Consider the following 25,488-nt stretch of genomic DNA (forward strand, 5'->3'; position numbering starts at 1 on the left):
TACAGCCATCATTTGCACCATAGTGCACCCCAGTACTACCAGTTAGCAAATGTGATGGATCAGTATGACTAGTTTTAGATGCTAGAGGCATAAACAAAATCCTAGTACCGGTAAGAACAAAACCAGATAATTCAGATGAACAATTTCTAAAATTTCATAACACCAAATATTTAAGCACTCTTGACCTTTAAAAATCCCACTGCAAATAAAGTTACAAGAGGAGAGTGGAAAATACACAGTATTTGTCTCCAATGGCAGGAGTTATGAATTTCAAGTTCTACTCTTTGGCTTAAACATTAGCGTGGGCATATTTATATTAGCTTTGGACAGGGTCTTAGGACCAGAATTGCTCAGGAAAGTTACCATTTATATTAATGATATGTTAATAGCCACAGCAACTTGGGCAGAACACATCAGTACAATGGAAACGGTATTTCAGAGATTTACTGAGAACAAAGTAACAGGAAATCTTAAAAAATCTATCTTTGGCAAAGAGCAAGTAAAATTTTTAGGACATATCATATCAGAACAGGGTATATTACTGGACCCAAGGAAGCTAGATTCCATACGTAATTGCCCACCCTCAAGGAAAGAAAAACAATTGAAAGCATTTATACCACAACAGCTTATGAATAGCGATGCCCTACTTAACCTGCTGAGAAAGAATACATCTTGGCTATGGGATGAGAGATGCCAAAAGGACTTTACCAAAATTAAAAATGCATTAATATCAGCAAATATTTTGAGTCATCCTGACATGTCTAAGGACTTTTGCATAAGCAGAGACACCTCATCTCAGGGGCTGGGAGCATGTTTATTCCAAATACAAGAAGAAGAAGAAGAAGAAGACGAAGAAAAAGAAGACAGAAAAACAGTACCCAAAGTCATCAGCTTTGCCAGCAGAACTTTATCAGAGGCAGAAAGAGCATATTCTGTATCAGAACTGGAAAGTTTAGCAGTAATTTGGGCATTTAAGAAATTCAAGTTTTTTCTTTGGGGTAAAAACACTAAGGTGTATTGTGATCACCAATCATTATCTTTTCTCTTAAAATGTAAACTGTTACACCAAAGACTAGTCAGTTTGTGTGTGTACTTGCAAGAATTCAATTTTGAAATAATATATATAAAAGGCAGTCAGAATATTATTGCAGATGCACTAACCAAATTACCACAGGGACTAGACGAGTTCAGTGAACTGTCTGAACATGATTCAGAAATCTGAACATTATTGATGCAAAGTAAAACACAAAAATCAGACTACAAAAAATTTTGTAAACAGATGGGAATGATATAACACCAAGAAAATAAGTGGAAAAAGGTAACACAAAACCTCAACCAGAATACAAACCATAAGGTAAGTAAGGTAAATAAATGGTATCAGTTACACAAAGGCATTTTGTTTCACTGGAAGGACAAAAGTTCTAACCATTGGTGTGTTTGCTTTCAAGAGGAATATATCAACAAATTTATGCAACACACACCCAAAGTATAGGGACACTACAGAGTAACAAAATGTAAAGACAAGATATCCAGACTTTGTTACTTTCCTAATTTATGGCAAGATGTTACACAAATATTTAAAAACTGTGGTATTTGCCAAAGAACAAAACCATCAAATATGTCAAAGTTTACAGAACTGCACCCCATACCAACCAAAGCTCCACTGGAAATGGTTTCTCTGGATATTGCAGGGCCATATCTGAGAGCAAAAGTGGTGTCAAATACATAATAGCTCTTTATGATATTTTCACAAAATACATCAAACTTGGTGCTATCAAAACCACTACAGCCAGTAGCATCATAAGGCCAATTGAAGAGTATTATTTACAAAGAGTAGGGAAACCCAAAGTCATATTAACAGACAACACAGCCTATTTTGTGGGAAGAAAATGGAAACAATTCATGAATACACAGGGCATTAAACACATCTTGGTATGCTTCTTCCACCCAAAAGCAAGTCCCATAAAGAGGGTGTTTAAAGAATTCAATGCTCATAACAAGCATTCATTATGGATTGAATAAATGACTTCATGTATGCAAATAGCAATTTCCCCCCTCTTCCACAGGTTTCACTCCTAATGAACTTATGTTGAACACAAAGCAAACTGATGAATGGGAATCACCCATACCAAAATTGCCTACTAAAAAGTTAAAGGATAAAATCAAACAAGCAGTAATTACACTAGAGAATAGAGCAGAATACAGAAAGAGAATATACAACAAGTTAAAATGAGTTACAGATTTTTTAGAAGGGCAACGAGTCCTCTTGAGAGCACATCCCAAATCACAAAGGTCAGTAAGCTAAATAAAAAATGGCAGTTGCTATACTCCAGGCCCTATATTATAGTAAAAATACCTTATCCTGGAACTTATAGGTTTGGTATATGAAATGGGGTGAGACAAAGGTCTCCACCCACACAATGACTTAAAGGCTTTTCATAAGTAGCAACACAGCAGTTGTCATAAAATATAAGTAAATGCCATAGTTTTAGAGGTTAAAATTTTTTATTACGGGTAGTTTTAAATGAAATGTGTATAAACTCAAGTAATTTTCCTGCTTTGTAAGCAAAGACAAACATTTTACTAAAAGGAAGTGTAAAATCACAGCTTCACGCAATGCAAAATGCAAACTGGAGCAGCATACGACTCAGCTGTGCGTGCTCAACAACGCATGCTTATGTCACTACTAGGGAAGACGCACTGACAGTGCACAATTGTAACAGGCTAACTTGTGGCACAATCAAATACAAAGGTGAAGCTACACAAGTATCAAGCCCAATATCATAATAAATAATAACACATAACAACTATATTTACTATCAGCAAACTAAAGAATATAATATTACATTTATAACTACATGAAAAGTTGCATCAATATTAAGATATATATATAGTAACTAGAATTAAAGGAAATCATTACAATGAAACACACAGGATGTGTTAGCTAACAAAAAGATAAGATACCATAGGAGATGTTAATGTAACTTCCTTTGCAGTACACGAATAAAAGGAACACAAATGCAAGTAAATAAATATATAAACAAATAAGAATGAAATATGATAAATGTCTGCAAACAAATGTGATGGCCGAGTGTATGTGTGGTCTATGAAGTATGAAACACAATTAGTTTTTAAGTTAGTTATTAGTGTGTCTATGTGTATATTTTGGTCATCAAACAAATGAAGAATAAGAATATACATCATCGAAGTGCAAATACAAAACATTTACAAATACCTACTAACTACGTGCACACAAACATAGAGGCATGTGACCTTGAATAAAACTAATCAATTCGTATTGTGTCACACACAAATATAAACAATGACACTTCCACATAATCATAAAGAGGGAATCATGAGCTAATGCAAAAACTTTTGCATTATGAACACAAAGCTACACACAAACAATTATAAGCAACACAATGGTATATAGTACATGAGTCGTAAATATGTTTCAGTTTCATGAGAAAGGAGTTCCCTGATAAGTGATTTAAGAAAGTATGAATAGCATTTCCTTAGTAATCCATGAACCAGTAGAATAGTATTCCTTATTCCCTCCCCAACCCAGGAGGTGGTGCCAAAGTGTAGTTAAGCCAGCAATGGATAATGTGGAATCCTGATGTAAATGTTTTCCCTTATTTCTCCCTAGGACAATATTAAACTCTCATAACTGATGTATTCATGACAGGAAAAAAAATGTTGATGCATTAAATGCATATATGGTAAACTGATGTAATAGAATGTAAATAAGTTATTTGTATTTATGTGCAAACGAATTTTTTCAAGCTGACAATCAAACTATACTAACCAGCAACTGTAATTGAAAAAGGAATTTTCTAATGTTTTAGTATTTAAGAATTTTCTACATTTGATACAAATAATGGGTGGAATGTCAGCCTTAGATGTAAGCCATTGTAACATGCATAGTTATGTCAAAATGTTTATGTGAATTTTAAGTGTATATCGAGCCATACGTAAAGCATGAATTTAAAAAACTAACAAAAAAGGGAAAAAAAACCTCAAGAACTATAAACAATTCTCACACCAAAGTGAATGTCAAAACAGATGATGGTATCCAAACACATGTGCAATAGCACAATGAATCAATTATGGTATTGTCATGCTATGCAACGTCTGATACATTAATCAGCAAACTACAATTGTGCAAGCATCACTTACCTTGACGTCGGGTGTCGATGTGCAGTATTCACCACACTCAAGATGTGGATTCAACAGAGAAGATCCTTCCTGGGCCATATCAAAGGTGAATTACTGACACAGCATTGGTTCTTGGAGAGTAAATGCACGTGCACCGCACTCACAATGGAAGACCACGCCACAGCAAATTATCCAACGGATAGTATGGCACTCAGTGTGAAAGTGACACTAAAGCAGGAGTGGACAATATTATGGAAATGGAAGAGGATGTAGATGAAGATGAAATGGGAGATACGATACTGTGTGAAGAGTTTGACAGAGCACTGAAAGACCTGAGTTGAAACAAGGCACCAGGAGTAGACAACATTCCATTAGAACTACTGACAACCTTGGAGAGCCAGTTCTGACAAAACTCTACCATCAGGTGAGCAAGATGTATAAGACGGGCGAAATACCCTCAGTCTTCAAGAAGAATATAATAATTCCAATCCCAAAGAAAGCAGGTATTGACAGATGTGAAAATTACCAAACTATCAGTTTAATAAGTCACAGATGCAAAAATACTAACGTGGATTCTTTACAGACAAATGGAAAAACTGGTAGAAGCAAACCTCAAGGAAAATCAGTTTGGTTTCCTTAAAAATGCTCGAACACATGAGGCAATACTGACCTTACGACTTACCGTATTTACTCGAATCTAAGCCACACTCAAATCTAAGCTGCACCTGAAAAATGAGACTCGAAATCAAGGAAAAAAAAGTTTTCCCGAATCTAAGCAGTGCCTGAAATTTGAGACTCGAAATTCAAGGGGAGAGGAAAGTTTTAGGCAGCATCTCCAAATCAAAACAAATTTGGTCCATTGTAATATGAGACACAATTTTGGTCGAATGAATGACGATACAGCTACAGTAGTTTGCTTCAAGTCATAAGCTTAGCAGTTAAGCTTTACCAGGTAGCCATTGCTATGCATCAGGTGCTCCATCCATATTTATATGGGTACCTTTCCTTTTTCACATGCTTCGTCTGGTTTGAATTGATTGATTATTTTTCTTTGATCTGATAAGTGCCATTCTCTTTGTTATAGGTGTTTACGTCACTCTAAGCTGAAAATGCATTACTGTACTGTGTCATGCATTGTTTGTCGCATTCTGATTATGAGTGATTACAACCTGTTGCCTCTCGTGGCATGGCTTTCTTTTGTGCGTGCTACCACCGCTTACAATTTAAAAAAAGAGAGAGAGGAATCGTCTCATTAGTGAAACAATGGCAAGAGACTGCTATTTGTTGTTACTTACACTGCTGCTTTCTTTGATAATGATCAACAAGAAGCAAATAATAGACTGCTTATGATATAAGGTGTTCTGAACGAGAGTTTAGTGAATTTTTTCTCCGTTTGAAAATCTTTGCAGTTGCCTCTTTAGTAGATTACATTCTGCACAGAAATTAGAATTATCTTAAATTTAAAAATCTAGTCAACCGCTGTGCTTCATTTCAGACTGTATCACTATTAGGCATAAGAATAATACAGATATAAACATGACATGATATGCATATTCTTCCGCATTTGCTGTTGTCTCACTCTAGTTTTGTAGTTTATTAGGCAGACAGGATTTAAATGAGATAGCAGCAAACACAAAACAACACATGGCAAAATGTTTATATTCATATTACTTTTATGGTGAAGAGAATACTGCATGTGATTCACAATTCATAAAAGTCCCTATTAGCAACCATCTCTTCTCACCGGTAGGAAAAAATTCAGAATGTAGAGTTGGCCATATTGACAAACATCTCAAACAGTCTTGCCAGTCATATTTTTGTAGCACATTGAAATGCTTCTACATTTGAAGATGAACTATACAGAATTTGTATTTACTTCATCAGATAATGTATGAAAATGCAGCAGTCGAAACTCGGGGCAGAGAAAAAAGCCCATCTTCTAAGTTTTTTTTTTTTTTTTTTTAATTTATTTACTGATGCAGAGGTTTTGGCGCCAGTATTTACCTTTGTGCCTGTAAAGCACACCTGTGTAGCGCTACATATATTCGATGGCAGAGGTTAGTTGTGGCGGCACCTACCAACATTATTCAGAACTTCCGCTTGCTTTGCATTTGATTCTAAGATGCAGGTGGTTTTTTGAAGTACATAAACGGGGATAAGAGTGCAGCTTAGATTCGAGTAAATACGGTATCTTAGAAGAAAGATTAAGGAAAGGCAAACCTAAGTTTGTAGCATTTGTAGACTTAGAGAAAGCTTTTGACAATGTTAACTGGAATACTGTCTTTCAAATTATAAAGATGGCAGGGGTAAAATACAGGGAACGAAAGGCTATTTACAATTTGTACAGAAATCAGATGGCAGTTATAAGAGCGAGGTGCATGAAAGGGAAGCAGTGGTTGGGAAAGGAGTGAGACAAGGTTATAGCCTCTCCCTGATGTTATTCAATCTGTATATTGAGCAAGCAGTAAAGGAAACAAAAGAAAAATTCGAAGTAGGTATTAAAATCCACGGAGAAGAAATAAAAACTTTGAGGTTTGCAAATGACATTGTCATTCTGTCAGGGGCAGCAAAGGACGTGGAAGAGTAGTTGAACAACATGGACAGTGTCTTGAAAGGAGGATATAAGATGAACATCAACAAAAGCAAAACGAGGATAATGGAATGTAGTTGAATTAAGTCGGGTGATGCTGAGGGAATTAGATTAGGAAATGATACACTTAAAGTAGTAAAAGAGTTTTGCTGTTTGGGGAGCAAAATAACTGATGATGGTCGAAGTAGAGAGGATATAAAATGTAGACTGGCAATGGCAAGGAAAGTGTTTCTGAAGAAGAGAAATTTGTTGACATCGAGTATAGGTTTAAATGTCAGGAAGTTGTTTCTGAAACTATTTGTATGGAGTGTAGCCATGTATGGAAGTGAAACATGGATGATAAATAGTTTGGACAAGAAGAGAATAGAAGCTTTTGAAATGTGGGGCTACAGAAGAATGCTTAAGATTAGATCGGTAGATCATATAACTAATGAGAAGGTATTGAATAGAATTGGGGAGAAGAGGAGTTTGTGGCACAACTTGACAAGAAGAAGGGACCGGTTGGTAGGACATGTTCTGAGTCATCAAGGGATCACCAATTTAGCATTGGAGGGCAGCATGGAGGGTAAAAATCATAGAGGGAGACCAAGAGATAAATACAGTAAGCAGATTCAGAAGGATTTAGGTTGCAGTAAGTACCAGGAGATGAAGAAGCATGCAGATGATAGAGTAGCATGAAGAGCTGCATCAAACCAATCTCAGGACTGAAGACCACAATGACAACAACAGAATTATGTTATATATATATATGTCTTTTAGCATAAATTTGCACAACAGGTACCAAGCAGGAGGCAGCACACTGCGCAGGTACATACGTGACATGGCAGGCATAATCTGAGATGGGCACAGAGACATGAGGGAGCCGAGCAACAGTAGTGCAAGTGTGGTGCAGATGGCAACAGGTGGCAAAGGGGTGGGCACAGAATAATCAGTAGGCAATGTTCTGGCTTGCATAAATGGTGAGGCAGGGCCAACTGTGTCAGGTGTCTTGAGGTGTCAGGTGACACATGCAATTTGTAAGCATTGGTGATACATGAGGAATGGGATTGCTCGAAGGTGGATCAAGCCTCTGTGGTTTCTCTCTGTGCTGTTTGGATGCAGCTGGGCAGGGATACATGTCCTGTTGGAGATGAGCGAGTGTCTCTTGCATGTTCATACATGTAGTAAATGGTCAGTGCAGTCCACACAGTGTTGTATGTACTGTTGTGTGGGTGTGGCTGAGGGCAAAGGAGCGTCAGTGTCATTGCATTGGGGCAGCGAGGCAGCCAAGTGCGTGTACTGTCAGTAGTGCAGTCTTGTTTGCATGCAGTAATGGTGCAAGATGAAAGACCTTTAGCAAATCAGCACCCAGGACTGGCCCCTGGATGTATCAAAGGTGAGGTCTACAGTCCGTGTCTGGATGTCCCTAACAGCAATAGGTAAGCCACTAGAAACTGTCAAGCAAAGATGGAAGTCTTCATATGTAGGCAAAGCGAGCATGTGAGGTGCCATGCAGGTCTGCAGTCCAGTGTCAACCAGAAAATGTAGCCCACTGATGCAGTCGAGGACGTAGACATGGTTATTCAGAGTGACATAGGCCAGTGAGCAGGCGGCGACTTTTTGTGTGTCAAGATGGCTTTCTCATCGATCGCAGCCTAGGGTGATGAGAGGTTGATGACAAAGGTGTGTAACTTCACTGAAGCAGACACAGTAAGAAAAGCAATGAAACTGTACATCCACACCTGCCGATACACTGGGAGTGACAGCTGCTGCCGAGTTTGTTTTGTAAACACAGGGACGGTTGCTGCTGTGACAGCAGCATTGGGCAGGGCTGCGAGCACTCAGTGACTGTTAGTGGCTGCAGGAGATAATGCATGTGGCAGTGCAGCATGGGTATTCATACAATTGTATGGGAGCTTTGTTGATATTAGGCCTATGTTGAGACATGGAGAAAATACTGTTGGCCAAGGTCAGGCTGGTGTGAAGTGACTGGTTACTAGTGGTGAGTAAAGTCATCTTCACATGGTATGGCAGTTTTATGATACATATTGTCCACAGCACCTCATTGGGAATGAAGCCTGGGTCTATTTTGCTGTGAAGATGCTGCCACAATTCAGAGAGGCTTCCATCCTGTAAATTCTCATTGTAAAGTACCTGGTGTAGTTCCTCTTAAGGAGTCCAGAAGAGGCATCATAAGAACTTTGTTTTGGTGGTCTCATACTTGTCCACAGATGCACTGCAAGGATTGTGTAGGACATAATGTCAATGTGGGTGCCAATGTGGCTGAGTAGAGTGATGTACTTTGTATCATCTGTGATGACAGTACTGTAGGTGAACATGCTTTTGATAATCATGAACCACAGGTGCAGGTTGTCTGTAGCGTGAGGCACAAAGCAGTTGAATGTTCAGTTTGGTAAAGTCGTTGGAATATAGCCACATTGCATGGGAAGAACTGTGGGTGGGTGATGGGTGGTAATGCAGGCAGTGCATGGACTGGAGGACAGACATGCCGTGGATGAGATGGCACACATATTGGGTCCAGTGCATACATTAATGCCCAAGATGTGGTTGGTACAGCTCCGTAGTGCAGGTTGTGAAAGTGTTGATTGAATGCAAGAGTAGACGTTACTTTGGTAGAGACTGTAACAAAGTCAATAAGAGGGTTGTCAGTTGCATTGCACTGTATTTCCCCTGTGATTTGCAATAAGGCTGCACTGTGAGAAGTGTCACGGCCTCTTTTCATCATGTGGGCAATGTATGGTGCACTAAATTCACAGTCAGCTTAACACAATAGAGGAGTGATGGTGACATGATCATGACATGAATTTGCACCATTTTAGTGTTCACTCAAATTTTGGGGTCACCAATGTGGAACTAAGGTACGTAGTGATAGTGAATGACAGCTGACACAGTGGTATGGAGTGCACAACACACTTTAATTTATAAAAACTCAATACATGTAAGGATACACAACATAACCCAGCTGAGCTTCAGAGTACACCGAATTGTGCCCATCAACTGTGAGAGATAAGACTTTGAAACTTTCCTCCAGCCAGTGCTGCAAACATTCCCACAAATTAAATATGTTACTTCAGCAAAGTCACTTGTTGCTTGGATGTAATCAGGAAAGATGTTTGCAAGGGACAGCATCTTATAACTATCACAGAACAAGAACTAGCATGAATTATAATCTGTATTGTGTAATTTAGGATTATATCATGCACCCACAGAGAATGTTGTCCACATTACTGTGAAGATGGTGTTATTCTGTGAGCAGTGCAATAAGCTTTGGTCAAAACATTATGTGAGATATGTTAATATAGAGCTTGGAGAATCACTCAGCAGTGATGGTGAAAATGATGCAGTGTTGTGAGTCAAATATGCCAGATCCGACAAGGTCAGCACTTCAATGCTTTTGATATCAAGTTGAAGCCAAAAGTATGTACACTGACCACTTCAGTATCTATTCACTTCCAGTAACATCCAATGTTTCCAATGCATCTTTATCACCTAAAAGTCAGATAGTGGTGTAAATACTGTTTGCAGTTGAAACAGCTACAAGCAAGGTAAAATGTAACAGACTTAACATTATCATGAATATGTAAGAAAAATCATTTATTATTATTATGGACATGATACATAATAAGCTGTTTTGACTCTGTACCAATTACAGACTATGCAATTTTCATGAAGGGTTCATATTCCTGGGTCTGAGAGAGTCAAGCTGTAAGACTTATCACGTTTGACTTTCATCCCAGGAATTTCTGCCAACATTTGCTTAATGATTTTTCTGGCATTGTCCCGGCATGAGTGGATGATGTATTATAAGATTTACCCTCCATTGCTGGTGGCACAAAGAGGTAAAGTCCATGGCCAGAGATTATATATACCTGTCTTGCCAATGTCTGAGGGCTTTCCTTTTGTCAATAGTGCTGTGGTTCTACCTTTGTTACCTGCAACACTCACCTGTAGCACCATGGGAATTCAGGATCCATTCCTTGAGGTTTTCTTCTTCCTTGTTAAAACTACATTCATTTTTATGAATTTCAACGGTTGCCCTGAACATATGGGCATGGTAGCAGAGAGAACCAGATCTCAGAAAATTTTATTACATGATCATACTCACACAGCATGTGCTCTGCTAGAGTTGATTTCCCCACCTCTCCCAGTTTGCAGTATTGTTTGTATTTGATGATTCTGCTGCTAATGAATCATTTGGTCAAACTTGTATGTTTTATGAGTGTAATAATCATTCCCAAATCAAAGAAGATGTATGATCAATAATGCACACAAGCTTAACATGTGAGCTGCATCACCTTGGACATAAGATGCAATACCAGGAACATGTGCTGAGGATTAATGGGTACGCCACCAGTTTGATAAGGAGTTCATGAAACCTTACATCTGGAGAAGTGACAATTCACATTACTGAATCATGCATTCAGTTTAATAAAAGTTAGTACCTGATTACTAATCACAAAGTAACTTCATTCATATCGCAGCTATGCATCTGTGTTGGTGTGTTGTCTCCATTGATGAATGTTTATTATTTCTTATATGGCATTGTTGTTCAGTTTTAATTTGAATGCAAACCCAAGAACAAAAAAGTGTGTGTTTCCCCAGCTGGTGAATGATAATTGTTTCTTATACTGTTGTTTGGCTTTAAATTGAGTGTAAATGGAAGAATGAAGAAGAAATTAATCAAAGCATATTATTTAGGAATAAAGCAGATGACTCACAAGAGGCAGAAGCACTGTGACGTCGATAGGCACACAAACAAAAAGCACAGAGCTTTGCTAGATTTCAGAATAAACTTCCTTTTTCAAGCTTGTAGGAAAAACATGCACATTAATACACATACACTCTCACTCAGATGCACATGCCTACCTTCCTATAATGTGCTCAGTCAATTGCTGGGCACAGAAGGATTCAGATGGCACAGGTTGTGAAGCTGGCATTAAAATTTCACATGTTGTGCCCTGCTGCATGTTGTGCCTCTGGGTGGTCCACCTTGTTTCTGGTAATAGTTTGGCAGTTTCCATTTGTTCTAGTTGACAGCTGGTTGATTGTCATACTAATTTAAAATGCTGTAAGGTGGTTGCAGCAGAGCTGGTACATAAAATGGTTGCTTTCGCAGGTAGCAAGGCCTCTGATGGGGTAGGATAAGCCTGCAATAGGACTGGGGTAGTTGGCACTGGGTGGGTAGTTTTGGAAGGTCCTGCACCTGGGTCTACCTCAATGGTATGGTCCCTGTGGCAGGGGATTGTGGGTGGGAGAGGCATAGGGTTGGACAAGGATATTTTGGAGGCTGGGTGGGAGGCAGAACAGCACTTTGGGAGGGGATGTAAGTATCTTGGGTAGGATTTCCCTCATCTTGGGGCTGATGACAGATAATTAAAGCCCTGACGAAGGATGTGGTTCAGTTGTTTCAGTCCTCAGTGGTACTGAGTGGCAAGGTGGTTGGTTCTTTGTGGCTGGTTCTTGGGATGGATGTGAGGATCAGATGTGTGTATGGATATGGCACAGGAGATCTGTTTGTGTATTAATTATGGAGGGTATTGCCTGTCTGCAAAGGACTTTGTGAGGTCTTCAGTATACTGGGTGAGGGAATTCTTGTCACTGCAGATGCATCTGATTGTTCAAGAGAGATGGTTGGTGTGACGTCATAAGTGAGGGACTGCGTATGAGATCGCTCTTTAAGTTTTTATATATTTGTAGGTTTCAGATACATATTTTAACGGTTTTTGTGATAATATTTACTATATAAGTGACTTATTAGTGGTTTCTTCATTCGCCTCTGCCTATCTTGTGTTAGGATCTGATATTTGTGAGTGTTTCGTATCGAGCAACGTAACCTCTTACCTGTGTTTACATTCCGTGCTGACCAGTTGCAGTTGTAGTGGCACATTGAAAGCTAAGTACTAATTAATTGTTTGTGTATAGTGGTTTATTTAGGAATTTTAGCAGTCTTCAACCAGTGTTTTTTGTTTTTTGGGTGAAATAATTTCAGAAGAACCTTTTGGGAACTGTTTTCCGCTTCGTTACTGTGTCATTAGATAATTGATTCTCTTTCTGTATTAGTCTTTTGTTATATTCACATTTGTTGTTTATTAATACTGTTAATAATAGCAGTTACTTTCCTTGTAGAGTAAGTTTGTGATTATTGTAGTCAGGTTTTAGTTATATCTTCTTATTGTAGTAGCAGAACTTAGAAAAAGTAAATGGGAAAATTCCTGCAGTAGTGGGTGTTAGAGCTGCACCTTTTTTAGATTGAAGTCAGCTGATAGGTATTCCTGCTTAAAGGAAGTCTCTCTAACAAAGGAACCACTTTTGACAAAGCTTAGGTATCGGAGGGAATTAGTATATTTCATCAAAATATACAAGGTATTAGAGATAAAGTTTGTGAATTGCTTATAGATATTGACTCTGAAATTATTGGTATATCTGAACGCTTCTTAAATAAGGAGATAATTCAGAGGCTTTCTTTACCAGGATACAGGTTGGCTGGCAGCTTTACGAGGAGCTCTTTGCGGTGTTGGGGAGTAGCCATGTATGTGAAAAACGGCATCCCATTTGAGTCAATTGATGTTTCAAAGTACTGCACTTAAAAGGTGTTTGAATGTTGTGCAGGTGTGGTTAGATTTAATGGAGCTAAGCTTCTAACTGTTGTTATTTATAGATCCCCAGACTCCGATTTCACAACATTTTTGCTAAAGCTAGAGGAGGTTCTTGGTTCAATTTATAGGAAATACAAAAAGTTAGTTATTTGTGGTGACTTCAATATTAATTGTATAAGTGATTTTGCAAGGAAGAGGATGCTGGTAGACCTCCTTAATTCATATAATCTTATGCAAAACGTATTCTTTCCAACTAGAGTGCAAGGGAACAGTAGAACAACCATAGACAACGTTTTTGTTCATTCCTCATGACTAGAAGGACATTCTGTTAGCAAAAAGGTGAATGGCCTTTCAGATCATGATGCACAAATTTTAACTCTAAAAGATTTTTGTGTTGCATCACATGTTAAATATAGTCATCAGCTGTTTAGGAATGCTGATCCAGTTGCTGTAGAGATCTTTGTAAACCTTATCAAGGAACAAGAGTGGCAAGATGTTTATAGCGCTGATACAGTAGACGATAAGTATAGTGCTTTTCTCAAGACTTTTCTTGTACTCTTTGCGAGTTGCCTTCCATTAGAACATTCAAAACAGGGTACTAGCACAAACAGGCAGCCTGGTTGATGACTAGAGGGATAAAAATATCTTGTAGAACAAAGTGGCAATTATATCAAAACGTTAGGACCAGTCACAATCTAAATGCAGCAGCCCATTACAAACAGTATTGTAAGGTGCTTAAGAAAGTTATTAGGAAGGCAAAAAGTATGTGGTATGCAGATACAATAGCTAAGTCTCAGGATAAAATTAAAACCATATGGACTGTCGTAAAGGAAGTGGCTGGTCTTCAGAGACAGGTAGAGGATATCGAATCAGTGCATAGTGGGAATGTCCGTGTTACTAATAAGTCGCATATATGTACAGTATGTAATAATCACTTTCTGAATATAGCAGGTGAACTACACTCCTGGAAATGCCCATCATACTTGCTCCGGACACTGCGAGAGGGCTGTACAAGCAATGATCACACGCAAGGCACAGCGGACACACCAGGAACCGCGGTGTTGGCCGTCGAATGGCACTAGTTGCGCAGCATTTGTGCACTGCCGCCGTCAGTGTCAGCCCATTTGCCGTGGCATACGGAGCTCCATCGCAGTCTTTAACACTGATAGTATGCCGCGACAGCGTGGATGTGAACCATATGTGCAGTTGACGGACTTTGAGCGAGGGCGTATAGTGGGCATGCGAGAGGCCGGGTGGACGTACCGCCGAATTGCTCAACACGTGGGGCGTGAGGTCTCCACAGTACATCGATGTTGTCACCAGTGGTCTGCGGAAGGTGCACGTGCCCGTCGACCTGGGACCGGACCGCAGCGACGCACGGATGCACGCCAAGACCGTAGGATCCTACGCAGTGCCGTAGGGGACCGCACCGCCACTTCCCAGCAAATTAGGGACACTGTTGCTCCTGCGGTAGTGGCAAGGATCATTCGCAACCGTCTCCATGAAGCTGGGCTACGGTCCCGCACACCGTTAAGGCCGTCTTCCGCTCACGCCCCAACATCGTGCAGCCAGCCTCCAGTGGTGTCGCGACAGGCATGAATGGAGGGACGAATGGAGACGTGTCGTCTTCAGAGATGAGAGTCGCTTCTGCCTTGGCGCCAATGATGGTCGTATGCGTGTTTGGCGCCGTGCAGGTGAGCGCCACAATCAGGACTGCATACGACCGAGGCACACAGGGCCAACACCCGGCATCATGGTGTGGGAAGCGATCTCCTACACTGGCCGTACACCTTTGGTGATCCTCGAGGGGACACTGAATAGTGCACGGTACATCCAAACCATCATCGAACCCATTGTTCTACCATTCCTAGACCGGCAAGGGAACTTGCTGTTCCAACAGGACAATGCACGTCCGCATGTATCCCGTGCCACCCAACGTGCTCTACAAGGTGTAAGTCAACTACCCTGGCCAGCAAGATCTCTGGATCTGTCCCCCATTGAGCATGTTTGGGACTGGATGAAGCGTCGTCTCATGCGGTCTGCACATCCAGCACGAACGCTGGTCCAACTGAGGTACCAGGTGGAAAAGGCATGGCAAGCCGTTCCACAGGACTACATCCAGCATCTCTACGATCGTCTCCATGGGAGAATAGCAGCCTGCATTGCTGCGAAAGGTGGATATACACTATACTAGTGCCGACATTGTGCATGCTCTGTTGCCTGTGTCTATGTGCCTGTGGTTCTGTCAGTGTGATCATGTGATGTATGTGACCCCAGGAATGTGTCAATAAAGTTTTCCCTTCCTGGGACAATGAATTCACGGTGTTCTTATTTCAATTTCCAGGAGTGTATGCAAAAACCTAGTCCCAACAGGGAATCATATAGCTCTTTTAGAAAAAAGTGTTCCGAGACTGTTACCTGAAATGCTCCTCCAAGATACTGACAAGAGGAAGAATGAGTTAATAATTAAATCACTAAAGTCCAAGAACTCTCATGGATATGATGGGGTATCTAGCAGAATACTGAAGTATTATTCCATGTATGTTAGCCCAGTACTTAGCCATATCTGTAACTTTTCCTTTAGGAGTGGTCGGTTTCCTGACCAATTAAAGTACTTTATAAAAAGGGAGACAGGGATAATATTTACAATTATAGACCTATTTCTATGCCATTGGTGTTTGCTAAAGTTATCGAGAAGGTTGTATATACAAGGTTACTGGAGCATTTAAATTCACATAATTTGCTGTCAAATGTTCAGTTTGGTTTTAGAAATGGTTTAACAACTGAAAATGTTATATTCTCTTTTCTCTGTGAGGTTTTGGATGGATTAAATAAAAGGTTGCGAAAGGTAGGTCTTTTCTTTGATTGCTTACAATTGGTTCGCCTCTTACTTTAAGAACAGAAAGCAGAAGGTAATTCTCCGCAACATTGAGAGTCGTAGTGATGTTCAGTCCCAATGGGGCACTGTTAAGTGGGGCGTTCCCCAAGGTTTGGTGCTGGGGCCACTGCTGTTTCTTATTTATATAAATGATATGCCTTCTAGTATTACAGGTGATTCAAAAATATTTCTGTTTGCTGATGACACCAGCTTGGTAGTGAAGGATCTTGTGTGTAATATTGAAACAGTGTCAAATAATGTAGTTCATGAAATAAGTTCGTGGCTTGTGGAAAATAATTTGATGCTAAATCACAGTAAGACTCAGTTTTTACAGTTTCTAACTCACAATTCAACAAGAACCAATATTTTGATCAGACAGAATGGGCATATTCAAGTTCCTAGGCGTTTGGATAGATAGTAAGCTGTTATGGAAAGCCCATGTCCAGGATCTTGTTCAGAAACTAAATGCTGCTTTATTTACCATTAGAACAGTATCTGAAATAAGTGACACTTCAACACGAAAACTAGTCTACTTTGCATATTTTCATACGCTTATGTCGTGTGGTAGTATTTTTTGGGGTAATTCATCTGATTCAAAAAGGGTATTTTTGGCTCAAAACCGGGCTGTTTGAGCTATATGTGGTGTAAGTTTGAGAACCTCTTGTTGACGCCTATTCAAAAGTCTGGGAAATCTGACATAGCCCTCACAGTATGAATTTTGTTTAATGTCATTTGTTGTTAGCAATATTAGCCTATTCCCAAGAGTTAGCAGCTTTCACTCAGTTAATACTAGGCAGAAATGCAATCTGCATGTGGAATGCACTTCCTTGACTCTTGTGCAGAAAGGAGTGCAGTATTCTGCTGCATCCATTTTCAATAAGCTACCACAAGAACTCAAAAATCTTAGCAGTAGTTCAAACTCTTTTTAAGTCTAAACTGAAGAGTTTCCTCATGGGTCACTCCTTCTATTCTGTCGAAGAGCTCCTGGAAGAGCTAAAAAATTAAGCAAATTCCAGTGTTACATTGTTGAATTTCATTATTTAAACTTACGACTTGTCACCTGAATATGCTTTTTTTAATTTCATTTTATCTGTTTCTAATATTGTGTTATAATTTCATGTATTGACTCGTTCCATGACCATGGAGACTTCTCCTTAATTTGGTCTCACGGAACAATAAATAAATAAATAAAAATGAATCTGCCACAGATGGCCAGGCTGTATGGGAGGGAGTTTTTGGTGTGGAAGGGGAGGCAGTTGTCAAAGTGTATGTACTGTTGGTGATGGGTGGTCTTGATGTGGACAAAGCTGCGGATGGAGCCATCTGGGAGGAGAGGATCAACATCTAGGAAAGTGGCACAATGGGTGGTAGACAACCAGGTGAAGTAGATGGGAGAGAAGATGTTGAAATTATAGAGGAATGAGGGTAAGGTGTTCTGGCTTTGGGTCCAGATCATAAGGATGTCATCAATAAACCTGAATCAGGCCAAGGTTTTGGTGTTTTGGGAAGCTAGGAATGTTTCCTCTATGTGGCCCATGAAGAAGTTGGCACAAACAGACTTCCTTGCCATATCCCCACACACAACCGATCCTAACATCCATCTCAAGAACAAACCACAAAAAAGTGCCTCCCTTGTCACCCAGTACCATCCAGAACCAAAACATCTGAACCATGTTGTTTTTCAGGGCTTTGATTATCTATCATCATGCCCTGAAATGAGGGAAATCCTAACCAGAACACTTCCATCCCCTCCCAGACTGGTGTTCCAATACCTACTCAGTCTCCACCCCTATGCCACTCCCACCCCCCAATCCCCCGCCACAGGGGTCATGCCCTTCTGGAAGATCCAGGTGCAAGACCTGCCCAGTCCCCCCATCCAGCATCACCTAGTGCAGTTCCATTATAGGCTTATCCTACCCCATCAGTGGCCATGCCAGCTGTGAACGCAACCTTGTTGTATATCAGCTCTGCAACCACTGCACAGTGTTTTGCATTGGTATGACAACCAACCAGCTGTGAACTAGAACAATGGGCATCACCAAACTGTTGCCAAGAACAAAGTGAACCACGCAGTGGCACAACATGCAGCAGAGTGCAACTTGCAAGATTTCAATGGCTGCTCCACAACCCATGCCATCTGGATCCTCTCCACCACTACGAGCTTCTCTGAGCTGCACAGATGGACATCACCCTTACAGCACATCTTTGCTCCCGTAACTTCCCTGGCCTAACACTAAGAAAACTCACTGTCGCCCCCCCCCCCCCAAACCACCATTCAATAGTGTGTGTGTGTGTGTGTGTGTGTGTGTGTGTGTGTGTTTTCCTGCAAGCTTGAAAATGGAAGTTCATTCTGAAAGCTAGCAAAACTCTGTACCTTTTATTTGTGTACCTGCTGGTGACACAGTGCTTCTGTGTTTTGGTGAGTTGTTTCCTTTATTCCTAAATAATTCATAATTATCAACCAGAACCTTCTGTACATTATAGTCTAAGTGTAAGTACTATTTATAGCTGGGCAGGAAACAAATGGACATATTATTACAACCCTAGTATCATGAGTATGAAACAGAATTGTTCACTATTTTATTTTATTTTCAATGAAAATTAGATAAAATTGTTATATGTATGGTTGGTAATATATATTAATACATAACAGTCAAACCCATTTACTCATATGTAACACTATTTATTCAAGATGCACTCATAATGGTAAAATAATGTCAAGTGATTGAAATTAAAGGATCACTATCATTCATATATTACCAACCTCTTCTTCAGATTGTTTAATTCATCAGGGTCAAAATTTGGATCACATGCACTAACATTTTTATCTGATGTTTTTACAGGAAGTTTCTCATTTTCCTTCATAGATTGTTTGGCATTTTCAGATTCTTGTAGTTTCTGCTAGAAATTAAAAGTTAATGTCAAAAATTATTGCCATTTATGTGCTTCATGGAGAGCAATTTTTACAAATTCATTTTGATACAAATATGATACTGATCTTATTTACACACAAAATTCAAAATTCCAAGCAAAAGATTCATCTACAATACTTGAAAAAAGCCTGCACTGGACACAACTTCTTATATCTTTAAAGAGCAGTTAAAAAAGAGTAACTTTTGCTGATGACACAAGGATACTAGGTACAGGTCCACATTCAACCTTGTAAGATACAGTTCAGATGTTAGCTGTTTACATCTACAACTGGTGCACAGAAAATAGTGCTGGTGACAATTCATATTATGCAATTTCAAGCAAGTAAATAATGGCCAACTAGCATCAAAATTATGAAAAGGATAGATTACTACTCACCATATAATGGAGAAGCTGAGTTGCAACCAGGCACAACAAAACAGTTACTAAACATCAAATTTTTTGGCCACAACAAAGATGATTTTCTGGCTAAAAGCTTCTGTCTATAGTAGTCTTTTTGTAGAGCCTGTCTATGACCCATAATCTCTGCAATATGGTCAGTAGCACTCTATACTTTTCATAATATTGCCATTATTCCATGCTGAATTTTCCATTGTTGAAAGATAGGTTTTGATAGCCATAAACTAAATGATACATTGTGGATAAAATTCCTTGGTGTCACCTAGGAAGTCATTTTATGTGGAGATTTCAATATTGATTTCATCTAGGCACTTACACTTATTGATTTCCAGCTTTGATATGTTCTCCAAAACAATATTCCCAACAAGAATAGCAGGGCATAATATAATAATGATAAATAATTAATTTCAAAATCAACCGTCTTACAATTAATAGATGTGATTCCAATAATAAATAAATCCGGATGGTCAAATGGCAGCAGTGATGCAGCCCATTAATGAGGTTTAGAGAGAAGGGAAAAGTGCAGCTGTACAGAATTATAAAGTTGTCTCAGTCACACTATTTGGGAAGAATTTACTGAAAGAACAATGGGAATAAGTTTAGCAGAGGCATTTGGCATGTGAATGACATAATTATTTCACAAAACTATTCTTATAACTAAATGAATTCAGTTTCTCTTAACAAAAGATAAGGAACATTTACAGTGGGAGCCAAGAGGAAGAGTGACTAATAGCTGGGACCAAAGTATCTTGTGCCAGGAAGATAAATAATTTTACTGAACATAGATTATTAGATCTAATCAAGACACAAGCATGCACTATTAGCAGTTTTGCAAAATTCCTCACAATATGAAAAAGATTAAATCTCACACAAAATTAAAAATGCCACAGAAAAAAATGAAACATCAAAAGCAGATTCATTAGGCATGCTTGAATATTCCATCAGCAGAACTAACTTTTGACATCCTCCCCATGGTTTACCATTTTGACAATTCAATAGCATGAGGCTAAAAGACTGAAAAGTGTGATATGAATTAGGATGGATTGCTACTCACTTTACAAAAAAAGTATTGAGTGGCAGATAGGAAAATGATTATGCTATCACACAAAGTCATTTCCATTTTTCAATGTCAATAAACTTTACCAACAGCTATACACTTTAAGATATTTTATTTTATTCTGAAAGCAACCAGTTTTGGTAATTCATTTTGTCATCTTCAGGCCCCATACATTTTTTTCCAATCAACAAGCTTATTGTATAGTGCCATAAGTTCGTTGATTTGGGGGAAAAAAAAATGTAGCCCGAAGATGACATAGTGAATTGCCGAAACTGGTCGCTTTCAGAAAAAAATAAAATATCTTAAAATGTACAGCAGTTGTTAAAGTTTATTAACATTGAAAAGTACATACCACTCGACGCCTCCTAGTTGTAATGGGCCAACAGAGATTGAAAGTCTTATGTTCTAGAAACACACACTTGCACACACATTAAAACATGCACAACTCATACTCACATGGCCACCATCATCTCCGGGTACAGAGGCCTAACTGCAGGAAGTAATGAGTTTCAGCTGGGGTGGTAGTGAGGGTACAGAAGAGACAAGAGGTGGGGTGGGGGGAAGAATTGTGATTTATTCATCTAGTAACACAGATATACTAAGTGTTTCAGTAGAGTTAAATATTGTTACCACAGCTTCACTGGTACAATACTGTAGTCAATAAGATAGAGCAGTATTTAAACATTGATTTAACTTTTTGTGAAAAGATATCCATATTTACATCACAAGACAACTAATAACCTACATCCTGCTCAAATATTGAGTTCACCTTTCATGAAATCTTGAACTGAGTAGTAGCATTGCTGAAGTAGAGCATAATGTAGTTTTCTTTTCAGTGAATCTAGGCCCAAACTCAGAATGTTCTTGGCTTTTAGTCCATTGTAGTTTTTCATTGCCATATACTGGGGAGTCAGAGCATATAAGTTTAAATGATGAGCAGGGAACACAAAATTATCTTTATTTCTTGTATTATAAGTGTGATCAAAACAGCTTCCCTTGCATAGTTATCATATGGGAATACAACCAAGTGACGTCATTGCCAACCATTGATATTTTAACAGGGTCACACCTTGCCTTGACAGGGTGTGTTCCTATCAAAATGTTGGGGTGTGCCGATGAGGTCACCTGGCTGCAGTCTTGCAAGTTATGTGACCATGTTATTTTCATAACAGCACACCCTGTCATTTTCAAAACATAATTGCAGGAAGAAGGCACTATGCAAGGAAATTTTCAAGACTTGTCATGAAAATAGCAGGCTGTGCTCCTGTCAAAATATTGAGGGTGTAAATAATGACACCGGGATGCGTTCCCATCAGTTATCTGAACATAATATTTTGGTAGGAGCACACTCCACCATTTTGAAGACATAAGTGCAGCAAGTAAGAATTGTGCAAGAGAATTTAAAACATTGGGTTGCAGAAAAATCCTGGAAGTTCAGGTCTTTCAATGGCCAACGTGGTTTCCTTGGATGCACAGCACAGGCAGTAAATACTGTGCCTTGTAACTGATAGGAAGTAGCTGTGGTATAAAATTTTCCTTTTGTACATTTCAGTGGCATTAGCTAATATTTTCATTGCAAATTGCAAAGCTATATATTTTACTAGATGTTTATTCCAATTTAAATTCTTGTCTATGTTTAACCCTAAAAATTTCACAGAATCAACCTATTCTAGACTTTGATTTTTATGGTTACTTTTAATGTCAAGGGATGTTGCCTGTTTTGCTCTCAACTGGATCACAGGGTATTTAGGGTTAATCCACAGAGCTGTACCCATGTTTCTAAATGATGTATGTATTTATGATGCAGACAAGAGATATTTTCTGACTCACAGTCCTCAATTAATACCAATGTATCAACAGCAAATAAAGCCAATGTGGCATTTATAGCAACTGTTCAGTCATTAAAGTAGAATAGAAACAAAATAGATAATAGGACAGAACTTTGAAGGATACCTTGTGTTACTTACTTCCGTTTGGAAGAATAATTTTCTACATTTGCTGAGACTGCCACTCTTTTTTTCCACTGCACAAGTATGAAGTAAGCCAATGCAGAACACTGCCCTCAATTCCATTCCTGTCAACTTTATGGATAAGATTGTGTGACGTACAATTTGGGGAAGTTTTTGTAATGTTGTCTGTAGAAGTAATTAGGGACATGGTGGTGAAATGATGGTGGGCTGCTATGTGCATCATTAAGAGTCTAGACTAGCATTAGGATTCTAGACTAGGGAGGAAGAGAGATGTGGAGGAAAGGAAAACTTTATGCACACACACTGATAAGACAAAAGACCTGTGTAAAACTGGAGTAGGAGTAGGGAAGTGGATAGAGGACAGTGGCTAGCAAAGGCTGAGGCCAGTGTAATTACTGGAATGAAGGGTATGTCACTAGGAGAGTTTGCAACTGTGCAATTCAGGAATGCAAATACATTATGTTGTCCAGCATGCTCAGCAACAGGGTTGTCCACTTGTCCCTTGACCACAATAGAGTGGTCGATTCCTGCAGCAAACATAACTTGTTAGTCATCATGCCCATGAAAAATGCCACATACTGTTGCTCAAGTCCTAGGTACTACATGGTAACAAGGCTAGTGCTCCTTTTGTGACTAATAAGTGGGCATGTGGAGGCTGTAGATGACTGGGGAGATAAGATGTGGGATATCTGTTTCTCAATAAGGTCGGAAGGGTAATATTGGTCTGTGATGACCTCAGCATGTGCGTTGGTTAATATGCCCTTCTGTTGTCTTATTTTCTCTTTCTGTTTTGCCAGTAGTTTCACTTTGTATTCACCTTCTCCTTTTTACCGTAATCTACTATACAATTTTTTCCCGCCTATATATACTCAATAATACATAACCCCCTTCCAAACCATAACCAAAAAAATTTTTTCTGCTTTCAACACTACCGCTACTATAAAAACAACAGTTTCTAGTTCACTAACAGTTCCTTTCACCTATTAAACAACCATTTCGGCTAGTTCTAATAACTTTCGCTTTATTTCCATTTCCGTTTTTCCCACGTCACTGATCATTTTTATCCGCTTCCCACAGGTTTTAATATCATTATTTCTTCGTCAGACAATTGTTATCCTCATTTTCTTAATCTGCCACCACAAACCCACTCCTTTTAAAACATTTACACGTACTTTTTTCGAAATTTTCCCTAGTTTCTCCATCCTTTAACATGTTTTGGCAGTAACACAACCACCTAACCTTTATGCACATTATTGCCTACCAACCCAAGTTCACCACAAGATCAGCATAGCCCAGCTATAACCAACACTTTTTCACCTTTTTTCACACCAGATATCCAGTTGCTTTCTAGTTCACCTTTATCTCTCGACATATATTTTTATTTTCATTTTCGTTTCAGCCTCATGTTCCACCTTCTAATACCATGTCACCCTCACAACACCCCCACAATGACCCCATTAAGTTTTATTTACACTCCCTTCGCAATCATGCCTTTGCCTTAACCAGATTACGCTCTCATATTTTATTTTCTCAGGCATGTCTGACATTTGGTATTACCCCCAAAGGCCTCACACTTAAAGTGCCCATCTCTGGCTGCAACCCTTCTTTCCATCAGTCCCTATGCCAGTTCCAAACTGAACAATCCATTGCCCTCACCCACCTAATCCTTCACCTACACATCAACTCAGCCAATGACCACACCCGTCAACTCCTATCCTTAATAAAAGTCCTCAATCTTTCTCTTCCACATCCACACCGGCTGTTCAGAGCATCCTCCTACAGGCCAACTGCAAATTAGAACAGCATGCCACCCTCCACCTCAAAAAACTATCCAATCTCCTGGTTTCCCACTTCCGGAAAGGCAACTCACTCACCCTTCACAACCTTTCCAGCGAACCTCAACCTCCTCTCATTGCACACAAACCCAGTCTCTCCCATCTACTCAATCTGCCACTTCCAGCTCCACTCCCTCCAAAACCTCAAAATTCCAGTCAACACAATCTATAACCACAAAACCCTAATTTAGTAGTTAACATTTAATCCAAACCTCTCTCCCAATCCGAAACCTCTGTTCTATCCAAAGGCCTCACCTTCAGCCCCACTCCCAGATTCAATCAAACAGCCCTCGTCAAAGATTTACTGTCCCACAATCGTACTCTCTGCTGGAAATACCACTTTGCCATGAAGGGAAATGATCCTAATCCTACTCCTAATGATCCAACTCCCCAAGACACAATCCAAATTGAACCCTGCCTGGAACAGTTCCGTCCTCCGTCACAGCGAGACCAACCTCCTCTTCATCAAAATCACCCTCTCCAAACCTTCCAGGAATTTCTGACTTCCAGCCTTGCCCCTCAATGCTTCTTTAAAAACCTTCATTCTACTCCCAATATCACCACTGCTGAAGCCCAAGCTATCCGCGATCTGAAGGCTGACCGATCCATCGACATTCTTCTGGCTGACAAGGGTTCCACGACCATGGTACTTGATCTTTGGGAGTATGTGGCTGAGGGACTGGATCAGATTTCAGACAACACCACATACAAAGTTTGCCAAGATAATCCCATTCCTGATGTCCAGGCGGAGCTTCAAGGAATCCTCAGAACCTTAGGCCCCCTACAAAACCTTTCACCTGACTCCATCAACCTCCTGACCCCACCGACACCCCGTACCCCTACCTTCTACCTTCTTCCTAAAATTCACAAACCCAATCATCCCGGCCGCCCCATTGTAGCTGGTTACCAAGCCCCCACAGAAAGTATCTCTGCCTACGCATATCAACACCTTCAACCCATTACATGCAGTCTCCCATCCTTCATCAAGGACACCAACCACTTTCTTGAACGCCTGGAATCCTTACCCAATCTGTTATCCCTGGAAACCATCCTTGTTACCATTGGTGCCACTTC

This window comes from Schistocerca gregaria, chromosome 3, assembly GCF_023897955.1.
Source record: "Schistocerca gregaria isolate iqSchGreg1 chromosome 3, iqSchGreg1.2, whole genome shotgun sequence".
Taxonomy (NCBI): domain Eukaryota; kingdom Metazoa; phylum Arthropoda; class Insecta; order Orthoptera; family Acrididae; genus Schistocerca; species Schistocerca gregaria.